Below are 15,821 nucleotides of genomic sequence, written 5' to 3' on the forward strand. Positions count from 1 at the left end.
GGCTTCCCTGTCCTTCACCAACTCCCGGAGCTTGCTCAAATTCATCTCCATTAAATTGGTGATGCCATCCAACCATCTTATCCTCTGTTTTCCCCTTCTGCTCCTGCCTTCAATCTTTCCCACCATCATGGTCTTTTCCAGTAAGTCAGCTCTTTACATCAGGTGGCCAAATTATAGGAGCTTCAGTTTCACCATCAGTCCTTCCAATGAATATTCAGGGTTGATTTCCTTTAGGATGGACTGGTGGGGTCTCCTTGCAGTCCAAGGGACTCTCAAGAGTCTTCTCCAACACCACAGTTCAAAACCATCAATTCTTCAGTGCTCAGCTTTCTTTATGGTCCAGCACTCACATCCATACATGACTACTGGAAAAACCATAGCCTTGACTATACAGACCTTTGTCAGCAAAGTAATGTCTTTGCTTTTTAATATGTTGTGTAGGTTTACCATAGCTTTTCTCCCAAGGAATAAGGGGCTTTTAATTTCATGGCTGAAGTCACCATTCACAGTGATTTTGGAGTCCAGGAAAATAAAGTCTGTCACTGTTTCTGTTGTTTCCCATCTATTTGCCATGAAGTGACAGGACCAGATGCCATGATCTTAGTGTTCTGAATGCTGATTTTCCATTATCCTCTTTCACCCTCATCAAGAGGCTCTTTAGTTCCTCTTTGCTTTCTGCCATAAGGGTAGTGCTATCTGCATATCTGAGGTTGTTGATATTTCTCCTGGAAACCTTACTTCCAGGTTGTGCTTCATCCAGCCTGGCATTTTGCCAGAAGTTAAATAAGTAGGGTGACAATATACAGCCTTGACATACTCCTTTCCCAACTTGGAACCAGTTCATTGTTCCATATCCAGTTCTAACTGTTGCTTCTTGAACTGCATACAGATTTCTCAGGAGGGAGGTAAGATGGTCAGGTATTTCTATCTCTCTAAGAATTTTCCAAAGTTTGTTTTGATCCACACAGTCAAAGGCTTTAGCATAGTCACGGAAGCAGAAGTAGATGTTTGTCTGGAATTCCTTTGGTTTTTCTATGATCCAAGGGATGTTGGTAATTTGGTCTCTGCTTCCTCTGCTTTTTTTAAGTCCAGCTTATATTTCTGGAATTTCTCAGTTCATGTACTTTTGGCTCCTTGCTTGGAGAATTTTGAGCATGACCTTGCTAGAATGAAAAATGAGTACAATTGTTTGAACATCCTTTGGGACTGGAATGAAAACTGACTTTTTCCAGTCCTGTGGCAGCTGCTGAGTTTTACAAATTTGCTGGCATATTGAGTGCAGCACTTTAGTAGCATAATCTTTTAGGATTTCAAACACATCAGATGGAATCCCATCATTTCCGCTATCTTTGTTTGTAGTGATGCTTCCTAAGACCCACTTGACTTCAGTTCATGATGTCTGGCTCTAGCTGAGTGATCACACCATCATGGTTATCCAGGTCTTTAAGATCTTTTTTTTTTTTTTTTTGTATAGTTCTTCAGTGTATTCCTGCCGCCTCTTCTTAATATCTTCTCCTCCTGTTAGGTCCATGCCGTTTCTGTCCTTTATTGAGCCCATCTTTGCATGAAAAGTTCCCTTGGTATCTCTGATTTTCTTGAAGAACTCTCTAGTCTTTCCCTTTCTATTGTTTTCCTCTATTTCTCTGCATTGATCACTGAGGAAGGCTTTCTTATCTCTCCTTGCTATTCTTTGGAACTCTGCATTCAGATGGGTATAGCTTTCCTTTTCTCTTTTGTCTCTTACTTCTTTTCTCAGCTATTTGTAGGGCCTCCTCAGACAACCATTTTGCCTTTTGCATTTCTTTTTCTTGGGGATGGTTTTGATCACTACCTCCTGTACAGTGTTATGAACCTCAGTCCATAGTTGTTCAGGAACTCTGTCTAATACCTTGGATCTATTTGTCACTTCCACTGTGTAATCATAAGGGAATAGATTCAGCCCATACCTGAATGGCCTAGTGGTTTTCCCTACTTTCTTCAATTTAAGTCTGAATTTTGCAATAAGGAGTTCATGATCTGAGCCACAGTCAGCTCCTGGTCTTGTTTTTGCTGACTTTATAGAATTTCTCCATCTTTGGCTAGGAGGTGGATCCACAAAGATATTGCAGCAACTTGTTTCATAGCATGTTCAGCCTATGTTTTCCACTAAAAGTTTTTTAGCATCTGGCCTTACATTTAGGTCTTTAATCCATTTAGAGTTTATTTTTGTGTGTGATGTTAGAGAATGTTCTAGGAAAATTCTTCATAGCTTGAAATAACACTCTGGGAAACATCAGCAAATAGCACTAGGTTAAAGAGACAGGTTAAAGATGAATGAAAAACAAAAAAGCCAAGTACTCACACAAATGCTACCAGAAATATGTGCAAGAGAAACAGAATTTTTCCAGTGAATAGATAAAGAGGGAAAACTTCCCAACTCACTTAATGAGGACAGTGTAGTCTTGATACCAAATCACATGTAAAAACCTTTAGGAAAATGTCTTAAAGACAAATACATATAAGCACATTTGATAATCATGAGTCAAATGAATCAATAATGTAATAGTTTCTCTCCAGTTTAATCTACAGATTCTATAAATTCTAATCAGACTTCCAGCTTTTTTTTTTTTTGAACTGGCAATATCATTGAAAAGTATATTTGAAAATGCAAAGGGCCAAGAACTAAAATAATTTTTAAAAACCACAAAATTGGAGACTACATATGGGGCATATTAAAAAACTATAGGAATTAAGAGAGCTTGATATTGGAACAAGAATATAAAACAATGAACAGAATGGAGAATCCAGTGATTGACCCACATCTGATATGCAATCATCTAGTTCATGACAGAGGTGCCAATGAACTACTGTGGGAGGAAGAATTACTAATTCAGTAAGTAGTCAAGAACCAACTGAATATCCATTTAAGAAAAAGAACTATTATATTATACAATATATAACAGAAATGCTAGATAGATCATGGACTTAAGTATGAAAGATAAACTTGTAGAGTTTGCAGACAATAACAGAAAAATATCTCCATGATTTTCATGATGAAGTGTTCTTAAACTTGTCACAAAAAGTATTTAAAATGGTGAAAAATGGGCTTTGTTAAAATTAAGAAATTGTGTTCATCAAAAGACACTATTAAGAGAGTTAAAAGGAAGACAGAGGGAAATTATATTTTAAGTCCATGTATTTGACAAAGAACTCATATCTGGAGTATAAGTATTCCTAATTATTCCATAAGCTTACCTAAGACAGCAGAAATGCTAAAACCCATCAACATGAAAAAAGGAAAGAACAAGTAAGTAGAAAAGTAAACTTATATGGAAAGAGAAAACACAATCTAGGGAGAGGAAAAAAGAGAAACCAAAAGAAAAAGGCAATGATAAGAAATGTTTGGAGATTTTGTTAATTTGTCAATGAGAAGACAACATAAACTAAGGAGATATGGTTCGTGTGTAAATATCATTTAGTAAAACAATAACAAGGATAAATAAAATAATAGATGGGAATGTTGTTGGAATATTATTGTGTTATGTTTTTAGATGTTGACAGTTAAGCTTTTTTGGAATTCCTCAAAATCAATTTGGAAGGGAAACACAGCTAGATGATATTTCTGTCTTAGTAGCTCAACTTAAGGCAAGCTGAGCTAAAATAAACCGAATATCTCGTGCTGTCGATCATTTGCCCACAAGGGACTTCTTAAGTGTGTCCAGTACCTTCCAGTTGCTCCTCCAGATCCACTTTTCAACCCTACCTCCCTGCTCGCTCTTTTCTCTGCTCCAGGAAAGGAACTGACTTCAGGAATCCCTCTGGTTTCCATGGGTGTGGTCACTAGGACATGCTTTCAGGATGTTGAAGGGAAGAAAGAGAGTGAGCTCCTTGTGTTATTTCCCACCTCTGTCCCTGCCAGTTGCTCCTGGCTGGCCACTGCTCCGCTCACTTGGCCATCTCTACACATGCATCTCCTTCTGGAATTTTATAACTGCCTCTTCTTACACACCTTTGAGTCTTCGATGGTTACTATCCCTGAGGAAGCCCACCCATACCTTTGAAAATAGTTCCTTTATGGCCCTTCCTCAAATCATCTTGACTTGAGTGTGCCTCCTGTCTCCTTCTGGGTTTCTAACTGGGAAACATGAGGCAGGTATCATTCAGAACATTTATAGTCACACAGTCACTTCTGCTTTTTTACTCTTTCCTGATGATTTTTAGGGAAAAAGATTCAATGTTTTCCCTCAGTGACACATCCAGCATGAAACTTTCCCAACAACGAACATATTAAGCACTAACATAAACTTTGCTGATAGAACTTTATGCTTCATACACAATGAAAATCTATTCTCTTTTTCTTTTTTATGCTTGTCACTGGGATCATAGGAAGTCAGTGTTAAGAAGGAACATTGAACACCATCAAATACAGAGGTAGCCAAACAGGCGTTCCTATTTATGCTCTGACACAGTTTCTAAATTTCAAAAGGATAAATGAAAATTATCCATTCGTCTACAACAGGATCACACAGGTTATTCTGTTGTTTGCAATGTATTTGGTGGACAAGAGTTTTCCAAACATCCACCCTATATGAAAAGTCTGGGAACTCACCAACCTAATTTAACCTCTTCCTTGGAGCTCAGAGAGATTGTAGCTTATCCAACTGCGTGCAGTTAGCTTGTTACATAACTTGGAACACAGCCCTGGTTTTTTTGCTCCCAATTAGTGCTCTTTCCATTACACAATCTTCCTTCTTAGATGAAAACTTCCTGCCTCAATATGGTTTTATTATCCACGTTCCTTTGGGATAAATCTCCCAAAAGCAAATTATCAGGTAAGCGAAATGCCAGTTTGAATATCAAGATAAATGTAGCCTTGTTACTCAAACTGTGGCCTGAGAACTAGCTGCATCTACATAGTCAAAGAGTTAGTCACTCAGTCATGTCCAACTCTTTGCGATCCCCAGGACTGTAGCCCACCAGAATCCTCTGTTCATGGAATTTCCCAGGTAAGAATACGGGAATGCGTTGCCATTCCCTTCTCCAGGGGATCTTCTTTACCCAGCGATCAAACCCGGGTCTCCTGCATTGCAGGCAGATTCTTTCCCAACTGAGCTATCAGGGAAGCCCTGCATCTATATAGGCTGGGAGCCAGTTAGAAATGTAAGCTCTCAGCCCCTACACTAACCCTCAACAAGATCCCCTAGTGATTCATAGACACACTAGAATCTGAGACACTCTGGCCTGTGATCTTGATAATTTCAAATCTGTGAATGACAGCTGGAAGTAGTCTGTCTCTAGAATCCAGATACACAAGTATCTGTTTTCTCCACCTTCATCACCCACAGTGGAATTGGCTACAAGAAGGCTCATGAGAGGGGCAGTCTGCAATCTCTTCCTTTTCAGAACAACAGACTCAATGCTGTGTTAATACCACCCCACCAGACACCCAAGAGTTCTTTGCTTTTAGAGTAATTATTTACAACTTGCCCAGTGTCGGCTGTCTTCACAAGTTAGAGCTCCTTGAGAACCCATGTCTCTTCCACCTCATTGCCTGAAAACTGCTAATGGAAAATAGGAAATTAAAATTGACGGAGATAGGGGTGGGAAGGGGGGAAACCCAGCTGGACAAAGGGAAATCATTTGGAAATTAAAAACAAAATAAAGTATGAATCCAGGAGTCTGGGAGTTGAAAAGGGAAGTTTTATGTAATTCTAGCCAGTTGATGTCATTGTAGCTCATTCTCTGACCGACTAGAGAGGCCAAGGGAGGAGGGTGTGGAGGTGGGAAGGACCCAGACATTCTTCTTTGGGCCTGATGCGTGCAGGATGAGGTCAGTGAGAACAAAGGATGTGTCTGAGCAACAGCCAGAGCCACTTCCCTGCAGAGATGATTCCGCAGTCCCAAAGAGGGGCCACTGTGAGTTGAAAGCTCTGTCATCCCTTCTGGGCCCGCCCCCCACCCCCACCGCCCTCCATCAGTCTCTCTGTGGCCTCCAGAGCCCATCCTCAGTGAAGTGAAACCTCCCAGGCTTCTAGCTCATCTGTGTTCAGGAATGGGAGGGTTGGGGCCACTGACACACACCAGTATCCTGCAGCCTATTATTTCCTGCCTGTCCTGGCTCCCCTCCAAGGCCCAGCATGACAGGTGGATGAAGTTCACGAGAAAGCTCAGCAATGGGCCAGTTTTCCAGGAATGCTGCTGCTAACTAGATTCACAAATCAAGCTGCCCTGCACCACCCCAGGCTGAATGGAGAGCCAGATGAATGGGGCAGTGTTTTTTTTTTTTTTCTCTGTCTCCAGTCTGGATCCTGTGATTGTTTCAGCTGGTATAAGCAACTCCCTGCTCAGGCTCCTGGGTTCGAAGTGCTTCTCAAAGGTGCTTAATTCAAGCCTCCACTCCCAGCCGAAACTCTGCGGTTGAGAAATGGGAGGAAGGAACTGCCCCTGGGACCGCGGGGTCAGGGAGCACTGTCAGGACCTCAGACTGCTCCAGCAAGAAAGGTCTCAGGCAGATTAGCAATCTGACTATGGAAGCAGGAGTTGGGAAAAGCTAAAACAGAGCACCGCTTTGGATATTCTATCCAGAAGGATGTAGAGAGCCAGATTAAAATTAGAGAAGGTATTCTTTTCAAACAGGGCTTGCGATTATATAAGTGTCTGATCTTTCAATGTGCTAATGAGCCCCCCCCCACCTCCACCCAGTAAAACTGAGCTAATAGAGCAAATAATGTTGCAAATATTTTTTGTTTGTTGCCTCAGGCTGAGCAGTTTAAAGCAACCCTGAGGTTGTTGTATGGGCTTCCCAGGGGCCTCAGTGGTAAAGAACCCGCCTGCCAATGCAGGAGACACAAGAGACATGGGTTTGATGTTAAGTTAGGAAGGTCCCCTGGAGAAGGAAATGGCAACACACTCCAGTATTCTTGCCTGGAAAATTCCATGGACAGAGGAGTGTGGCAGGCTACAGTCCATGGGGTCGCAAAGAGTCAGACACGACTGAACGCACCCACAACTGAGAATTCATTGAGCACCTAATTTCTGCCCCACTCCCAGCTATGCTGCTGCTGCTAAGTCACTTCAGTCGTGTCCTGACTCTGTGTGACCCTATGGACTGTCGCCCGCCAGACTCCTCTGTCCATGGGATTCTCCAGGCAAGAATACTGAAGTGGGTTGCCATGCCCTCCTCCAGGGGATCTTCCTGACCCAGGGATCAAACTCGTGTCTCTTCTGTCTCGGGCATTGGCAAGTTGGTTCTTTACCACTAGTATCACCTGGGAAACCCCGCCTCCCACTACACAGAGAGAGAAAAGAGAAGGGAAAGACAGTACATATAAGCAAGTTCCTGACTTCCTGGAGCCCATAGGCAAGCAAGAAAGACAGACACACAGGTGGGTAAATTGTATTATGGTGTTACTAGCAATGAGGTGGAGGTGTGTGTAAATACCGAGGCAACACACAGGAGGAAAGTGAAGTCGCTCAGTCGTGTCAGACTCTTTGTGACCCCGTGGACTGTAGTCTACCATGCTCCTCCGTCTATGGGATTTTCCGGGCACGAGTACTGGAGTGGGTTGCCAATTCCTTCTCCAGGGGATCTTTCCGACCCAGGGATGGAAACCGGGTCTCCCGTGTTGTAGGCAGACACTTTCCCATCTGAGCAACCAGGGAAGTCCACACAGAGGAAGGAAACACTGGAAAATATAACAATGTTGGGAGAGGGAGAGTCGTACTTTCTATGATTCTGGGTAAACTGAGTCAGACTGTGATGGACCTGGACGACCAGATTTTAAGGCAGAAAATCTGCAAATGGAGCTGGTAGTTGGGAAAGATGACCTTGGGTAGAAGAACAATCTGTGGGCATCTCCTTGGATACAAATAATCACCATCTCATGCTGATATGCCTCAGGCAGCATTCTGTAAATGAAACATTTGCTGAAGTCCTTAGAAAGTTCCCCTAAAATTAGCAGGGATGCTGGGGGAGCTAGCTTCAGACTTTGAAAGATGTCCTACAGGTCAGGAGGAACATTTTTTGGGGAAAGATGTATGTGTTCCATGATACTACCCAGTATCTAAATGACTGACTTCTACTGTTGGCTCCATGGTTAAGCAGTAAGTGTATCTTGCCACTGTTGTAATATCAGAGTGAGTGGGCCATCCATCTTGCACTCCAAGCCACTTTTTGAGATGTGAACTTGCATCTCCAATTTCCTGCAGATGTCTCCACATGTAAGCCTTTTTAGTATCTCAAACTCTATGTACCTAGACTAATGGAAGTTACCATTTTCCGTCAACTCTGTCCTTCTCATTTCCCTCCATATTTTTGTTAGTAAGACCAACAGTCTATATCATTCATCACATTTTCTTACCTAGACCTTATCCCAAACTCCACTGATACCTGGCAGAGGCCATAAGATACCCTCAAGGTATCCCCAGATAGCAGTAGAAGCACTTGTGTCTAAATAAGAAAAAACAGGTGCAGAGAGCATGAATCCACTTAACAAAATTCCTTGGAGACTCCCTAAGCCTGGTCCCCAGTCTCTCCTTTACTGTTTTTCTAATCTGCAATGCTTGTCTCCTGATCCAGATTTAGCATCTGCTTTTATCTTTGATATTTGAGGCTCCAATTCAACTTTTCTAGACTGTGGATTAATGGCTAATCTCTGGAACCTCAAGTATTGCAAATACTCATTAACTCATCTCCTTTCTTTCAGTGTCTTCCCGTCTACTTCAGCATTCCAAAAGAGATCACTTTAATCATCCAAATAATTCCTTCAATTTATTGTTACTCTATAGATAAACCTCAGGAGTTCTTCCATTGTCTACAGCATAAATACTAAATTATTTTGCCTGGAAATTTAGTGAGGAACTATACTAATTGGTTCCTACCTATCTCTCAAGATTTATCCTCACCACTCTCCCAGATGAATTCTTTGCTTTAAAGTCAATCTAATTTACTTACTTTTTAAGTAAAGTGTACTTTTATTTTTGGCTGTCCCACAATGCAGCAACATTGCCTTCTTATTTGGGGGATAAGAAGGGTCAAATGCACCATTTCTTCCCTCTTTGCGTCTATGACATGAGCACGAACTTCGGCTTAGCCAATCAGATGCTCCCACACAGGACAATGACTACTAAGTGAGTGATGCAGAGACAGAGAAGCAGTTGGAATTCGCTTTTACTGGTGGTAGTGACACCGGCTGAGTCCTCTGGCAGTTGTAGCAGCATCCTGACTAGACTCTTTTTGCTGAAGGACTATCATGCTTCTTGCTTCTAGGCTTTGGGGCATATGTTTGATTCCTACCTTTTTCTAAGCCTAGTCCTCCAACTCGTTGATGATTCTGTATGCTACTGATGTTTTTCCAGTACATTTCCATCATCGTTCGTACAGATGGGCAATTTCTTCTGTTTTCAATCTTAAGAATCCTAACTGATCTATCCCCCAAAGTACCTTGCTGCTTTCACCATTGTCTCTTTGCTATGCTAACTCTGTGTATAGAATGCTTTTCTTACTTCAGTCTGTTTTTTCATATCAAGCTCAAATCTTACTTTTCTTTATTTTAAATTGATTTTTAATTGGCAGCTAATTACTTTACCATGTTGCATTAATCTCTGCCATACAACGTCATGAATCGGTTGTAAGCATACACACTCTACCCCTCTTGGACCTCCTTCCCACCCCCACCCCCATCCCACCCCTGCAGGCCATCACAGAGCCCTGGGCTGTGGTCCCTGTGTTATAGAGCAACTTCCCGCCAGCCATCTATTTGAGTGTACAAATGTCAGTGCTCTCTCTCAATCCATCCCTCCCACTCTTTCCCCTGCTGTGCTTTCTTGATCATCTATACCCTATGAGCCAGATCCTGAGCTAGGAATGCAGAGAGGCATACACAGAGATAAAATATACAGGGCCAAAAGTCACAGGCTGTCTGCTCACGATGATGCCATGCTTAGTGAAAGGCAAGTATGTAAAGAACAATTACATTTCCCAAAGATAAAAGCAAGAATGAAGATACATAGTATGTTCATTAGGGCATGAAGGGGAGCATTCTTTCTTGTGCTAAGCTTCAGTGCAGAGGGCCTTGTCCGGAACTGAACTGGAGGAAGGCAGTGCAGGCACGGAGCCAGCAGGGACAGTGGGAATGGAGTGTGAAAGAAGACGGAATGTCGAACAGTGACTGAAGTCCAGTGTGTCTGAGAGACCTAGGGTGTGAGGGAGGACAGTGGTGGGAAATAAAGCTGGAGGAATGGTGCTACTCTGATCAGATCAGTGATGTGGGCCCGCACTCCAGGTGACAGTGTCCTAACTTTCCTGATCATGCATTCCATCACAGTTTTTGAGCTTCTCCCCAGATATATGTTCACCTAATTATAATCTTATTTAGTATTTTGATGGATTCATGTATGAAGTACTAATTATATTAATTTCATAATTAATTTTAAAAAGTTATGATAAATACAATACTAATGTGGTCTTCCCACATGCCAAAGGTTGTCTTGCTGGCCTCAATCTGTTATTAGAAGAGTTTATTAAGGGGTAAATATATATTATTAGAAGAGTTTATTAAGGGGTAAATATATATTTGCTTTTCTGTAAGATAACTGTACAAACAGAATGGGAAAAGGACTAAAGCAAAATCCTTGAGTTCTAAGGTGTGTAAAATGTATTTGGATTGCTTTAAAAATAAAGAATCAGAGTCCCAGTGAGTTAGTGGAACTAAACACTGTTCATCAATAGCTATGAATATTATGAAAACACAGTCAGACATGTATGAAAGAATTTGATACCTCATACCACCAAGGAAGTATTCTCGACGAAAGCAGCACATTTGAATTTGACCAAGGCTTTACATTTCCATAATAGTTAGGAAATTATTATTATTATATAATTATAAGTAAAGTATATAATAAATTATAAATTTAATTATTATAGAACATTATTATATAAATTAAAGAAAATACAGGGGTCAAAGGACATGTTAAGTTATACCACAATAATATAACTAACAAAATATAGACTCTGGCAAACTTTATAGGGCAAATAACCCAATTTCTTCAACAAATAAGAAGCAGAGAGGGAATCAGGTGATAGTGGAAGAAAAAAGAGCTAGGTGATATACCAACCAATTGAAATGTAGGAAAGTTACTCAGGTTTTGATTCAAAAAATTGTGAGGCAACATGGGAAATATGAATACTGACTAGATGTTTGATACAAAGAAAATATTCTTAATTTTTAAAGAAATAATAATTGTACAATAATAATAATTGCAAAGATTGTAAATTAGTCTTTAAAAGTCTTTATTACTTAGAGATACACACAAGTATTTTCAGATGAAATGATGTGCTATCTGAAACTTACTTTGAAATATTCAAAATAATTTGGGGAGAGGATATTAATCAAATAGTATTGGCCATGAGTTGATAATAATTAGAGCTGGTGCTAAATCCATTGTCAGTGTTTCATTATATTTTTCCCTTTTCTTTTGAATATGCTTGAAAATTTCCTTAAAAAAATATTTTACATTCAGATTCCTTGCTTTCATTTCCTGTAGATTCTGATGCCATAGATCTACAGTGATACTCAGAAGTCTAAACTTTTAACAAGCACCACAGGGAATTTGGAATCAGATAGCCCCTAAACCGTAATAAAGAAATCAGTACGGTGACATGAAGAGAAGAAATCAATAGCAGAAACAGGCAGCTTAAAGTACAGTGGAGTAGGTGCTCAAGATAAATATCTGCCAATTATATTGGATCACTGTTTACAAATAATTGCTGTAAATCTTAATAGTGTTTGTGTGTAATAATCAGTCAGGGTACGATTACTGGCGCTGTTTCCTGATATAGGCCTTTTCTTTCTTTCTTTTTTTTTTTTCTATTAGATTTTTAAAGAATCTTCTCATGCTTTCCTCATGAACTAAGGCTAATTCCCTGATTAGATAATCATCCTTGTGAATGCTTTCTCCCTAATCACAATGGTAGGAGAGATGTCGCCAGGCCTTCCAGGAAGGGAGAGACACCCAGCTGTGACCACTCAGTTGGCATCGGCTCCCACTCCACCCCTTCCAGGAGGAAAGGCTCTTATAACCTGGAAAGGGGGCGGAGCAGAGAGCTGACCCATCCATCCCAGAGCTGTCATCTCCCATCACTCCCCACACACTCCCCACATCCCCTTTCTCTTTCCACATTTGAGACTTTTTCAACTGGAAAACACTCCAGGTCCTGGGCTGGGCTGTGTCCTAAAGACAGAGCTGCTTGTGTCATAAGGCAAACTAACTGAAAAGCAGAAGGTCCTGACATAGCTCTCAGAACGTGGGTCCCTCTCCAGCCTGGAACCTGTAGGCGGAACCTCCTGCTGGCTCAGACTCCCTGCAATTGTGAATGTGCTTTCCGCTCAGGCAAAGCTCCGCTGTCCTGCCAGCAATGGAAAAGCAAGCTTCCAGAAGAATCTCCTCCTCTTGAGTAGTTCCAGGCTTCAGACCTGTCTGGGTGAGCTCACGTCAGGAGTGGTAAATTGCAGAGTCGGACACGACTAAAGCGACTTAGCAGCAGCAGCCACACCCTGCTCCCTTCCCCAGCACAACTGTGCATTCAGTGGCCTTGCCCCTCCCACACTAGCCGGGACACCTCACTGTGCCCCATGGATAGGGTAACAGAACAACAATCGCCAGAGATGGGCACTGTTCACACTCTGATCATGCAAAGACGTTGAACTTTAAGGTCTCACTGATTTAGCCAAGATCACTCAGCTCAGGGTCAGAGCTAGGACCAGGTAATCTTCCTTCAGGTTTTGGGCATTAACTCCCTCTGAAGTTCTCTGCTACATCCCCTGATGCAATCAACCTGCCTTTTATATCCTGCTCTCCTCCCGCCTGTGTGGTGTATATGCCTTCCCCTGAACACGTCCCACTTATATTCATATATTTCCCTTTCCTTTCACCTTTCTTGCCTCCTGAAATGCTTTTTTCTCCTCAACTCCAACGTCACTAACTGCCCCTGACCCGGCTTCAAGGTCCATGTCAATGGCACTTCTTCCAAGGTGCCTTTTACGATTCCTCTCCCCACTCCCATCCATAAGTGACAGTTTCTTCTTTTGCACCTTCATTAATATTCTGCTGATAACATTTTTTGTCACTCACATTTGGTTCCTTTTCTTGTATTTTTCTTATGTGGCATTATGGCCACATAGATACTTACCTTTAGAATCCTGTTACATGCAACCTCCTTGAGCCTAATCATCATTTATTATTCAATGTTTTATTTCCCCCAGCATTTACAACAGTGTTTGTTTTATAGTAGGAGCTTAAAAATCCATTGAATTGAATGTATACAACTGTAAATATACATATATATATTATTGAGTTATATATCTATAACTTAGAAATATATGCATATATACAGTTTTCATTTATCAAGTGATGGTGGTTTAGTTGCTAAGTTGTATCTGACTCGTGTGACTCCTTGGACTCTAGCCTTCCAGGCTCCTCTGTCCATGGGATTTCCCAGGCAAAAATACTGGCATGGGTTTCCATTTCCTTCTCCAGGGAGTCTTCCCTACCTGGGGATCGAACCCAGGTCTCCTGCATTGCAGGGAGATTCTTTAACGGCTGAATCACTAGGGAAGCCCTTTTCATTTATCAAGATATAATTAAATGCAGGGAGAGGTGAGATGTTGCAAAGGATTAACCCGGTGATTAATCTATATCCTATTATTGCAAAACCTTCTTAAGCAGCATCATAATGTATATCTTTGCCAAATCTGTATTTGCATATACACGCACTGCAAATGGACTTCCGCTGAGTCTTGAGTGTCTTGCTTCCACTTCTCTGCTTTACACAGGTGAGGTAGCAGGGGCTAAAAGGCAGGGATACAGAGCAGCAGAGGTGGGTTGACATGGTCAGATGCTCAGCCTCAACCTGCCTTGCCCTTTTGTGATTCTGGATTGGATTGAGTATGTGAGGAGGGAAAGGGCAGCCCTCTGGGGAGATTAATAATAAGGTCTGAAGGATGAAGATCAAAGAACGGCTTTGGCAGCAGACCATGTAGTAACCGGCAGAGACTCTCTGACCTCTGTGTGTTCTCCCATGCCCCGTGTGATCTCAAACGGCATTTTGCACCCTTGCCTGGGGTCAGCACCCTTCTCAGTTACACTCCACCTTTATTTCTTCTGACGGCCACCTCCTAACAGCTCTGCTGTTCAACTGCCATCAGATAGCACTGCTAACACAAGTTTTAGGAAACTAGCGTTTTTAGCTAGTATCAAAGTCCAGGGAAACCTTTCTTAGACTATCCATCCCAAATGAATTATCCTAATTAGTCTTCTACAGCATTTAACTGCACTAACTAATCAAGTCATAAACCTTAGAAGAGCTTACCTTCTAAAGCATCTATTGCATATTGTCTGGGATTTACTCCAAAATAATCTGGCAGTTAATGGGGGTTGGGGGAAGGGTACAAAGGAACCAAAATGGCTATGAGCTGGAAGGTTACTGAAGTTGGCTGATGGGTAGCTAGGGATTCATCATGCCATTCTCTCTCATTTCGGTATATGTTTGAAATTTCCCTCAAAAGTTTTTTCTTTTAAAAACATCTCTTTTGTTTTCACATTCTGCTCTGCACCATTCTAGCATGGTCAGCCTTTCTGTTTTAGGAGGTGGGAGATCTGCCACCTCTGCCTTTCTCATTGTCCCAACTTGTCTCATCTTTACCAGGCATGGCTGGGGAAATGGGGGTCTTTCCTCTTGGCGAATCTCAAATACTATCCACCAAGTGGCCGGGAACCTTGGCCTTTGCCAGTCTGAATTCCCAGACTCCTTTCATAACCATTCAAAAATCTGTCACGGTAGCAGGAGTTCCAAGTCTGAGTGTTGTATTTTTACTGGGAACTTCATATTCTGCCGCGGGGCTACAAATAGAAACTAGGATGGTGGTTCTTTTGTAAAAGTCACTGTGTTCTTTTTTCCTTTCCTCATTCTTTCTCTCTCTCTCTTCTTTCCCTGCGATTGGAAAAGCATCTACTGATGGGCGGTTATCAAGTAGAGGATGCAGGAACTTTCTGGTGTGGAATATTTCCAGGATGTCCATAAGCAAAGATGTTTGCTCTGCTGTGAATGACTTGGTAAATCAGCAGAATCAGGAGAATTTTTGTTGGTCTGGGAGGAAAACATGCTTAAAGCTGAAATATGAGGCCCTGTATGAAAGGTGATGTTCAGGTTGTACTTTATACAAGTGAGTCAAACGGCATTTCTGAAGTCACGCCAGCAGTCAGACTTGCCATTTGATCCACAGCAGACCTCATTCTGCACAAACCATATCCAAAATGTTATCCCACCCAGTGGGCAAGCCCTGCAACCTGCCACTGGCAGGCGTCCTTTGAAAGCCGCTCTCAGGAACTTCTCCTGAGGTGCTGCCTTTCTTTACAGCTTGTCTGATTCCGTGAAGCCAGAGGAGACTCCTCGAACCACCAAGAAAGGCAAACTGAAAAAATAGAGCAGTCTGACTGGTTAGAAACCCTCGGCTATGTGGGAACATGGCCAGAGGCTGGATTTACGACTGTCAATCACACATGTCATTTTGCACAGGAAAGGCATTTCTTTAATCCACCTGTTCAATTATTTATCATGCTATGTGTTTCCCCTTAATTGTCATCTGGGCAAAGTCTTTATGTTGTAAGGTGATACTCTAGTTTTTTTTAATGACCTTAGGCAAAATGATGGACACTGGATCCTGGAGTCAGATGTTCCTAGTGACGCAACTTGTTCTCCCAGGAGCAGGAGAGCTTCCTGCCATGATTAAGTTAGAACTGTGAGAGTGCTAAAATGTGCTCTGATGCAAGCACTTTTATTATAG

The sequence above is a fragment of the Cervus elaphus genome, chromosome 5 (assembly GCF_910594005.1).
Source record: "Cervus elaphus chromosome 5, mCerEla1.1, whole genome shotgun sequence".
Taxonomy (NCBI): Eukaryota; Metazoa; Chordata; class Mammalia; order Artiodactyla; family Cervidae; genus Cervus; species Cervus elaphus.